General features: G+C 33.5%; 1 protein-coding gene across 1 annotated transcript in view; it reads left to right on the top strand.

Annotated features, from left to right (window-relative positions):
* Positions 1-12,404, top strand: part of LOC127859808 (uncharacterized) — a 436,037-nt gene that overhangs the window by 394,950 nt on the left and 28,683 nt on the right. The gene's annotated exons all lie outside the window — the stretch shown is intronic.

Raw genomic sequence — 12,404 nt, 5'->3', positions numbered from 1 at the left:
TATTGATATGGACAACCGTGATAATAAGATATGTAAGGTCCGCAAATGTAAGTTGTACGGGGTTTGCGCCGACCACTGGGTCCTTTAGTGTATAGAGAAAAGAAAAGACGAAGACAAGACGATGAAAACTAATACTGCATAATTCGATGTACCCCGGTAGTCAAAGATTTCAATTTGTTAACGATCAAACAAAAAGTTTATTTTATAAATACGGACGTAAAGTCCCTTTAAAGTAGTTATTGTCTACAATATTGATAATTCTAGCACATCGTGTATTTGACGTGGAGAAGTACATGTATTAGCTTGTTTTGCGTGATAACCTGTGTGTTAAGTTCTTAATGGGCGGACAACGGGAGTCGGACATGTCTTTGATGTCTATTTAATTAGGTGACACGTTAAATGCAATTGGATTCAAATATCTGCGTTACATTTCATTTCGATTGTTTTGTTTTGGATGAAGAGTACATCTTATAGCTCCCGATCATGTTTCATATCTTTCGGTGGCTGTAGAAATAAATACAGAATTACGTTGCAATTCCAAGGAATACACACATGCCTTCACTTGTTATTCATTTCTGCAGTTTGAAAGAAAAAGCAAAACAAAACAGATTTTTGTTTTCTTTCCAAAGTGTTTTTTTTTAAGTCTTGTTAATACGTTGCCTGACTAAAAGAAATACTAAGGGAGGTAATCGAGTCGCTGAGACCGAAACGCCCAGGGCGGCGTTAAATCCCCTACACTTATATATGTGTCTTGTTCTGAGAAAACTGGGCATAATGCATGTGCGTAAAGTGTCGTCAATTAAACGAAAAATGTCATAAAAGCGAAAAATGTCGTCCCTGATTAGCCTGTGCGGACTGCACAGGCTAATCTAGGACGAAACTTAACGCACATGCATTATGCCCAGTTTTCTCAGAACACGACTCATTTAAAGCGCTTTGTATAAAAGCAATGTGCTTTTAACTTGTTGTTTTTTAACGCCAAATATACAATTTTATGTGATTGTAACATGCACTTGAAACCACAAATGCTTATGAATGTGTTAAAACATTTTAAAAGATAATCATCATTTTAAACAAAAGATTTCAATGCGTCTGTATGTCTATTTTCTCTGTATAAACATAACATAGTTAATTAGCAATGACTTTGAATAGTTACATTGAAAAGCAGCTCTGTTTGCCAGAGAAAGTGCATTTATCTGCATTTCGAAAGGCAAATTATCAAATATGACTCAGAGAATGTGAAGCATTTTTTTCCATTACTATACATTATTCGGTTACTTTGTGACGTTCATTACAATGAAGATTCTTTTCCGCGGCCTAATCTACAGTTGCATTGTGTAAAAGTCTGGGTGGGGATTTAAAAAATATATATATAACTCGTTTAAAGATTAAGCTAAATTAATACAAATGCAAAATAACATCAAAACAATCAAATAAATATGCTATACGGGGCTAGTATACGAATAAAATGAGAGTTTCGTTTCCTTGTACACATCTATTAGTATGATATGACATTTTGCAGATCTAATACGAACAGAAATTTCACTTATCGATTTACCTCTCCTGACAATACGGCTACGAATTTATGACATTACTTGCTTTATCAACTTTTATATTGTTCTTCTTGAATGTTTGAGTTTATTACAGTCCATTTGGTTCCTTTAGAAGATATATACACTGGGTACCTCGACAAAGGGAATATTTATTTTGATATATTCTCCATTACCGATATGGGGACCTATTTATCTGCAAAATGCCGGCGAGCACCTGATATTAAGAAACATTCCCCTCTGATATTTTGAAATATAGAGAATACTAGGTCAGCGTTGAATACAGAGACGTTTATGTTGCGATGCTTAGAACGCCGGGAGCGCGAGCCTTGGCGAGCGCTTTCGGTGTTCGAGCCGAGCAACATAAACTTCTCTGTATTCAACGCTAAATCTAGTATTCTATTTATCCCATTTGATTATTTTTAACGTGACATTTAACATAAATAGATCAAATAACCTTAACAATAGTTTTAATTCAGTTTTAAAAGCGCTTAAAATCTAACGAATGTAACCATGCGTAGTGATATAAATGTATTTGTTCTGGTACGCAAAATAGTGTTTAAAAAATTCACACACAAACTGTAAAACAAGTAAAAATATCACCATATGCCTCGATTAAATTTTACGCAGTATCCGAATTGTAACACATTACGACCGCAAAAAGAAGATTTTACTTTACTATAATTCATTTTATTTTCGAAAGAAAATGATCAAAATCCAATATGGCGACGATTGCTTCCTGACAAAATGATGTCGATGTCAACATACATGTACACCGTCGACGACCTTGACAATTTCGACGAGTAAACAGACAATTGCAGCGACTGACACTTTATTTGACCTCATATACAGGGCAATACGTTTTCCGACTTCGGACGACGAATTTAAGTACGCGCAGAACGTGTTTTTTATATAATGTTATGGGAATGCCGTGTGTGATCAGATTCATCAATGGCGTCCATGTTAAAATCATTTTCCCGAGAACAGGGAACGACCAAAGTACAAAAAAATCCAAACACGTTCGAACTCGTATCTTACCTTTAATTATCCTTTAAAATCCATCTAATAATCCATTTAACTCAACAATTGACGATTTTGCATCTAGGGCCTTTAATAATTATTTTAGCATAGTTAAATAAAGACCCTTATGCCATCCTATCACTATATTCAAATGAGTTTATGAACTCAATAAACTTTCTTCTTCGTAACACGCTACGTCATTACTGCTGTTAAAATGAACCGGAGCAGTTTATCAAATAATAGCCGTTGGTAAACTCTGTTGCATTTGCAGATTTCTGCATACAAACATAATTATGTTTAAACTTGCACACTTTTTATTTGTCTATGGTAAATGCGCTTATTGTACAAGAAAATAATTTAATATATAAATACACAAAGAATGAAAACATTCCATTACACAACAAATTAATGAGTGGATAATACCCGTGTACAAAATGGGACGTTCCGAATTCCAGTGTGGTGCTATTTTTACCATCTTTTATTTACACAGCTCTATGCCTAACGTGAATTAAATCGGAAAGCAATTTATATTGCAGATTATTTATTAATTGTGCGATATTTGTGTGGCTTGTTGTACATTCTTAAATCTCAAAAGTATATGCATGGGTTATAAACAATGCACATTACACGAAATAAGGAAAATGTGATAAATTGACAATTCAATTATGTCGATATACAGTACATGTACATGTGAAATAAGTTGCGTTTATAATAAAACGTCATTTTTTTTGGGGGGAGGGGGAATGCTGCAATAAGTGTCATTTTCAGCTGATTCATCATTATACGGATGGCGAAAAATTATGTCATATGACTAGATTTAAAGGTTGAAGGTCGTATAATTTTGAAGCTAAAGTTTTCTCGACTTTATTTCTTATGAAAAATCATTCAGTGGTTAAGTAAAAAATAGTCCGTGCACGCGAAAGGTATATCCCACAGTGTTGAATACAGGCTAGTATATTTCATAAGGTGTTATACCGTCAATGTCGCGTTGAAAATGGGATAAACTCATCCCTTCTGATTTTTGAAAGGAAGTCCCCTATGATTCTTGAAAACACGTCCCATTTGATTTCCGTAAACAATTCCCCTCTGATTCTTGAAACACAATTCATATGATTTGTGTAAACAATTTCCCTATGAATCTTGAAAACACGTCCCATATGATTTTTGTAAACAAATCCCCTCTGATTCTTGAAAACATGTCCCATATGATTTTTGAAAACACGTCCCATATGATTTTTGAAAACACGTCCCATATGATTTTTGAAAACAAAATCCCCTCTGATTCTTAAAAACACGTCCCATAAGATTTGTGAAAACAATTCCCCTATGATTCTTGACAAAATGAGTCCATTTCATTATTTAGAACACGTCCCCTCTGTTTTTAGACACACATTTCCTCTTATTCTTGAAAACAGGTTCCCTCTAAAATGTATTAAGAAGCACTTCCAGAATTTTCTAATTAATATTTTCATCAATTTAGATATTCACAATACGTCAATCTGACAGAACCGATCAACAATATGACTTTCGAACATGCCGCAACCTGTCTCAAACATTTCCGGAATTTCCACATTTCAATAAAAAGCATGCTGAAAATATAAAACTGGTGTAAAGGGGAAATAAACATAACACAAGTGTTCGATTTTTGGAACCATCCTATTGCTTGCAGAGGTTATGTATATTAAGTATTTGATTCCCGATACACCTGTGATTACGTTTTCATTTTCTGATTGCATAATTTTGTCACAGTGATTGTATTTGACTGACAGACTTGACACATATTTTTGTTAATAATACGTACATACGATCACTATATGCAATAATACATTTTGGAAACGTAATTAAGGCTTCTTCAACATATTTATTTCCACATGCGATTTTTTCTGATATATATCTAAACTAAAAATGATTAACAGGCTAACCGTAAAAGCGGTTTTAAAGGACCTTTTCACTGATTTTTGAATGTAAGTTTGTTATTCGTCGTTTAAAATTGTTCAATGTAAACATTGGAACTAAATAGCTCCAGTAAAAACAAGACTAAAATTAAGTAATTCAAAACAAAAGGGGCACAAATGGCTCTAAATCGCTTGGTGAGGCATGTTTTTAACAATCTTTATTGTCATACTTTGATATCATATACCTAGTATAAATTAAAATTCAAACATTTCACTGCATCTTCCCCAGACTCAGGGCTATATTGACCCTAAGGACATGCCGTGAAACAAACAACCACTTAATTATGTTTAATGCCAAACAGTACACCTTCAGACATTTTTGTTTCAGATATTCTTTTAATTGTACAATATTATTATATATAAATTGTATGAGTGTATACACAATTCAAGAAATTATAGCGTGGTTAGTTTTGATCCCAGTCGCACGATTGGAACAATTTTTGTGCATGATCCTTTCTGCTGTTTCGTTACTTAAGCTAGTTGACATATGATATTTGTTTTAATATTTACTATGAAAAACTATAGAAAATGTTTAACTCTATGGGCTTGGCAAGTTTTAATAAAATACTTTTTTAATTAGTGACAATTCCAGTCTATATAACGTGCGTAACCCGGAGCGTGGTCCGTTAAGAACACATGAGATTGATTTTTACAATCTTTGTAGAGGACTATTAGAGGGTGTTACACACCAAATACTTAACTTCTACACCTTACGGTTTTAGAGAAGATTTTTAAAGTTTTTTACTACACAAGTCTTTATAAATCATGTGGCCACCGTGGCATGGGTAGTTTTGGTCCCACAGAAGCATTCTTTGTAGAGGACCTCTAAACGATGTTACACACCAAATATTAAACCACTGACCCTTGCAGTTTCAAATAAGATAATTTATTTTTTCCTAAACAAGTGCATACAAAACCAGGTTACCGCTTGGGCGTAACCAAATCTGACCCCATGCGCATGATTTGAACAAGCTACGTAGAGAACTACTAGATTATTATACACACCAGATATTTGAACAAGCTACGTAGAGAACTACTAGATTATTATACACACCAGATATTTGAACAAGCTACGTAGAGAACTACTAGATTATTATACACACCAGATATTTGAACAAGCTACGTAGAGAACTACTAGATTATTATACACACCCGATATTTGAACAAGCTACGTAGAGAACTACTAGATTATTATACACACCAGATATTTGAACAAGCTTCGTAGAGAACTACTAGATTATTATACACACCAGATATTTGAACAAGCTACGTAGAGAACTACTAGATTATTATACACACCAGATATTTGAACAAGCTACGTAGAGAACTACTAGATTATTATACACACCAGATATTTGAACAAGCTACGTAGAGAACTACTAGATTATTATACACACCAGATATTTGAACAAGCTACGTAGAGAAGTACTAGATTATTATACACACCAGATATTTGAACAAGCTACGTAGAGAACTACTAGATTATTATACACACCAGATATTTGAACAAGCTACGTAGAGAACTACTAGATTATTATACACACCAGATATTTGAACAAGCTACGTAGAGAACTACTAGATTATTATACACACAGATATTTGAACAAGCTACGTAGAGAACTACTAGATTATTATACACACCAGATATTTGAACAAGCTACGTGGAGAACTACTAGATTATTATACACACCAGATATTTGAACAAGCTACGTAGAGAACTACTAGATTATTATACACACCAGATATTTGAACAAGCTACGTAGAGAACTACTAGATTATTATACACACCAGATATTTGAACAAGCAACGTAGAGAACTACTAGATTACTATACACACCAGATATTTGAACAAGCTACGTAGAGAACTACTAGATTATTATACACACCAGATATTTGAACAAGCTACGTAGAGAACTACTAGATTAATATACACACCAGATATTTAAACAAGCTACGTAGAGAACTACTAGATTATTATACACACCAGATATTTGAACAAGCTACGTAGAGAACTACTAGATTATTATACACACCAGATATTTGAACAAGCTACGTAGAGAACTACTAGATTATTATACACACCAGATATTTGAACAAGCTACGTAGAGAACTACTAGATTATTATACACACCAGATATTTGAACAAGCTACGTAGAGAACTACTAGATTATTATACACACCAGATATTTGAACAAGCTACGTAGAGAACTACTAGATTATTATACACACAGATATTTGAACAAGCTACGTAGAGAACTACAAGATTATTATACACACCAGATATTTAACTACTAATCCTTGCGGCTTAAGACGAAATAATTTTTGTAAGTCCATTTTTAAATCATATCACGTTTGTAGCGGAAGTGTATTGTTGCTAAAACGTTGTGATTAAAGATATTGCACATATACTAGTAGTTATCAACATTTAGAATTATTGTAATTTCGAAGTTATAGCGGTGATTGCTATATGATGTTCATTAAAATCCCAACTCGGTTAAAGCCCCATAAACACTCAAAATCAACGAATATTTCGTAAAATATTTCGAAAAAAAAAGAGAGCTCAACATCGCGCTTTCGACGCTGCCCAAAGCCAATCTCGCGTTTGCTCGTAAATGTTTGGATATCGTCGCGGGAAATTCACAAGGAATGTATTGACACACAAAAAATAAAAACGAGCAATTTGTATCTCGTTAAATCTATGTTTTCATACCACATCTAGCATCGAAATGTTGGCTATTGCTATGAGGAACACTGACTGGGAAAGAGTTAACTTTATTTTACGAAATATTATTTGATTTCCGAGGGTAAATGGGGCTTCAACGTTTCGAGTATAATGTCATTACGCCGCCTATTATTTATTGAAGCTAGACACGTTTCGTAGAAAGGGATGACATAACAATATTTTGAAAATAATTCCGATATTGAAACATGAATCCTTCATTAAAGATAGTTTAAAAATTACCGGATAATGAAAGGGCTGATTTTATGGATCGTGAAATTCCTTTTCGAAGTGTTTTGCATTTTTTGGACATTTTTACACAACTTTGCGTTCAGTTGTAACATACCGATAGCATAGTAACACGACGTGGTGAGTCCATGTTCCATAAGAACATCGGACATTTCACAGATATAACTACATCATAAATGAAACTACGACCGAACTCCATACTCCTATTACAGATGTGCGTGTTAAAAAATATATTGAGATTTTCTCCTTCTTGTTGATCGCCGCTATTTTTGAAGTCCGGAGACTTGGCTGAAACGGGTGGTCTTCTATATAGCTTCAGCCTTGCCGGCGTCGCCGCACAGCTTCTTCTGTAGGCTCACAGGTTCCTGACAAAAGCACATGCAACTCAGATGATATTTGTCGTGGAACTGCCAAAATGCTTTACATACTTAGATCAGTATTTCTTACGATCGTAGCCTAGTTGATTTCAGATAATTGGTAATATTTAATAATGTAGACCCGAGAATTCGCAGAATGGCAGATTTTGATCATACCATTGTGTGCTTCCATTATGTTTACATCAATAATAACGATCGACAATTTTCGCAAATGCATTAGAGTCGTGTTCTCAGAAAACTGGGCATAATGCATGTGCATAAAGTGTCGTCCCAGATTAGCCTGTACAGTTCGCACAGGCTAACCAATGACGACGCTTTCAGCTTTTATGACATTTTTCGTTTAAATGAAGTCTCTTTTAAGCAAAAACCCAATTTAGGCGGAAAGTGTCATCCCTGATTAGCCTGTGCGGACTGTACGGGCTAATCTGGGACGACACTTTAAGCACACGCATTATGCCCAGTTTTCTGAGAACACGACTCATTCAGTACAGTTTTCCTACAACGCGTCTTAATTAAACATAATTTTGTTCACTGAGAAGCATGATAAACTCTGTGTCACAACCTGTTATATTGTGTTAGTAAAAAGAAGGTAGCTTTTATATAAACCGTGCTCTGTGTAATGCATGTGCGTAAATTGTCGTCCTAGATTAGACCGTGCAGTCCGCACAGGCTAATCAGGGACGACACTTTCTACACAGATTTGATTTTTGATACGAAGAGACTGTCTTGAAACGAAAAATATCATAAAAGCGTGTCGTCCCTGATTAGCCTGTGCGTACTGCACAGGCTAATCTGGGACGATACTGTACGCACATTCCTTAAACCACATTTTCACAGAGGCTGAGCACAGCTCATATATTCAAAATATAAAATGTAGTCCAGTTTTTAAACTGTATTGTGTTTTAGAGTACATATGCCTCGCTTAGGGAAAACAGGACTTTAAGCACGTGGGTACAGTGTCCTTACATATAAACTTGTGCAGTCCACAAAGGCTTCGTTAAAAGAAATTCTCTTTTTAGCGATCATGCAGTTTAGGCAGAAAGCGTCGTCCCTAATTATCCGGTGCGGACTGCACTGGCTCATATGGAACAACAATGTGGAATAACACAAGAAAGTCTATTGAAACTTTTTATTACATAAGAGTTGCATTCTGTGTTTTATCTTATGTATATATGTTTAATTGTTGAGCCTTTTCTATTCTACAAATTCCAAGAGATAAGACAATACAAGCATAAACATTCTCAGGCTCGAAAGCATAACAGACACGTTCACTTAGCTAGTTTACAACCGTCACAGTTTCCCGAACATAATTAGACAGACAGACAGACAGACAGACAGTTTATTTCAATCCAATAAGGCATTTAAGCCCACGAGGACGTATATACAATACAAGTATTGACGAACAAAAGTTGTAGTTGGATGTTTCCAACATTTGGAGAAGATCGCTTTGAGAACAATTTTTCAAAAAGCAGACATGCAAGATAATTCTGGAACGTTTTCTAAGCATTTAACCAATCTATTTGCAAACTATAATACAATATGTTCTTATCTTAGAGGTTTCTTCAATCAACTACTTTGGGTAGTATAGCTGCCTATATTTATGCTTGTCCTTGTACCGATTACCGGATGGTATTCTATTAACAATGTAGAAACATAGAAATTGGCTTTTAAAATGTAGCATACATTTATCCTTATTTGTTTCATACTATCAAATATCATCATATAAGCATGATAGTATGTTGTTCAAAGGAAGCATTTTCGGGCTGTATTCTAAACATATGCATCGAGTTAACAAACAACGACATAACATACACATTTACATAAATATGCCATATTACACCACTTTATCCTACATTAAATGGTTTCTCTACATCGGCCTCTTCGGATATGTTTATAAATTTAGTTCAATTTTACTTTTACGAAAAACAAGTAAAATAACCAATCGCAAAGAAACCTTTAAATACAAAAAATATAATATAGTTTAATTATTTAACATGTATGAGTTATATATCTATCACAGATGGTATTTTAACATCTATAGAATTAACATTTAGAGTGCCATAGATATATATGTCTTACCGAAACGAAATTGTTAGACTGATATCATAGGCAAATGCTATCACTAACATCTGTACTTAACAATTTATATCCACTTTTCATAAATTTGTCATACCGAAAGAAACATGTAACACAAATATTGTAGAAACTAGACTTATAATGACACGTTATAATACATTAATTGAAAGATCGTGAACTACATTATGATTTAACGAGTAAGACAGCCATTATAGATGTTTTTGTCATATCTATTCATACGATAGAACGCTTATATGGTGTGATGTTAACATAAACAGCAGAAATTAATTTTCCTTTAACAATTTCAGATTAGTTCACTACAATACTTTAAAGTTGTACAGAGCAACGCTATTATATCCTGGTAAATATAATAATACAAAGGGTATTAAGGCAACATGTCTTATCTATTAATCGTAATAGAAAAATGCGTGTAAATGTTATAATGTAATCGTATTTCACTACAATACATTACAGTTGTAAATAGCAACGCTGTCATATTCTGGTATACTTAACAATTAAAACAATTAAAACGGCATAAAGGCCTCATATCATATTTATTATCCGTATTACAAAATGTATGTAACAGTAACCAACAATCATGTAAACATAGTTTGCGTATGGGTTCTGTAATATACCAAGGAACATACACAGTACATCAGACATATTAACAGTTTCAGCAGAAACACATAGAAAACATGAAATATATACAATTCAAGTTCAAATAAACACATAGAAAGCATGTATTTACAGTATCAAACGAAACACATTGTGCATCAATTTTACCATGTCAATTTCTATACATAACCTCATTTCTAATAATAGATGCTTTATGAATATAGGTTCCTAAGTTTCTAAGTATACTATCATTTTCTGACTTTATAAGATCTACAAATTTAGCCATGCTAGGTCTTAACCAATATTTTCTGCCAATATATATTTTCCTAATGTCAGTATACATTACACATTCCATAACAAAATGATATTCATCCTCAATTGTATTGCATCTTGCACATTTTCTATCACTTATTGGGGTACTCAAAGGTCTGGTCCATCGACCAGCCTTAATACGCAATCTATGCGATGAGACTCGAAAACGAGAAAACGATTCACAAAACTCACTAATATTAAAACATTCGAGATATGGTTGAACTCTAAAAGACGAAATTGTGTTGTAAAATAAAGCTCTACTAGACTAAGTTAATCTGGCGTACCAGTTCTGTATAATTTGATCATTTAATCTCTGCTTAACAATATATAGAAACATGTCATTATTACCTACACCTTGAAAAGTCCCGGCATTAACAAAACCAAGCGAACATAATAAGTTCTTCAATAAGGAGCACCAATTTGTTTTATTGGGATAATATACTAAATCATTCTTAAATAAATTATACACAAAAAAATATACTTATTTTCTTTCGTTTGAAGAATTCGTAACCAATATTTAATAGCCTTATACATATGTATAGTTTTAAAAGATACTCTGCCTAATTCGCCACATATAAAATCGTTCTGAGTAGTTTTCTTCACACCAAGCAGTTTCTTGCAAAATCTCATATGTAATGTCTCAATTGATAAGTCATTCGCAAAACAACATATTTCACAACAATAATTCAAAATTGGCGATACAAGCTTATCGAAAAGTTCCAACTTGTTTTTTGGCGGTATATAAGTAAATTTATACAAGTATTTATTCATAGTAAAAATGGCTTTCTGTGCCTGTCCGGCCAAAGTACTATGTGCGGTACTAAGCGAACCCCCTGAAGTGAAAACCACACCTAAATAACATAATTTGTTAACTATTTCAATTGATTCGCCATTATAATAAAAAGCAATGTCATTTGGAATAGAACCGCCTTTTTTTAAATATCATAATTTTTGTTTTAGCAACATTTACCTTCAGTTTCAATGTTAAACAATAATCATATAATATATCAATTCTACGCTGTAATGATTCAGTCTAATTTGCAAAAATGACAATGTAGTCGGCATACAGTAACATAAATATCTTAAACATATCAACATCTATACCATCTGCATTGTTATAAATAAACATATCTTCTAAGTCATTGATAAACATCGAAAATAAAAAGGGAGATAAGCACTCCCCTTGACGTACCCCAAGAGTGCATGTGTATTCATCACTTAATTTATTGCAATACTTAACTTTAGACTTACAGAATCTTATATTGATTTAACAATGTTGAGTATATTACCTCTTAGTCCCAGCTGTATCAGCTTAAACCAAAGATTTTCACGAACCACATAGTCAAACGCTTTAGTATAATCAACACATAATGTATAGAGTTGTTTCCCTTGTTTCAGAACATGTGTTATTAAACCGTTAAGCACAAATATATTATCTACCGTACTCATATTTGCCTTAAATCCTGCTTGGGCTTCTATATACATGTTATACTTTTCGGCCCATGATTTCAATATATTATCTTTAATCCTA

This window comes from Dreissena polymorpha, chromosome 15 (assembly GCF_020536995.1).
Source record: "Dreissena polymorpha isolate Duluth1 chromosome 15, UMN_Dpol_1.0, whole genome shotgun sequence".
NCBI classification, from domain to species: domain Eukaryota; kingdom Metazoa; phylum Mollusca; class Bivalvia; order Myida; family Dreissenidae; genus Dreissena; species Dreissena polymorpha.
This window is presented reverse-complemented; position numbering and strand designations above follow the sequence as displayed.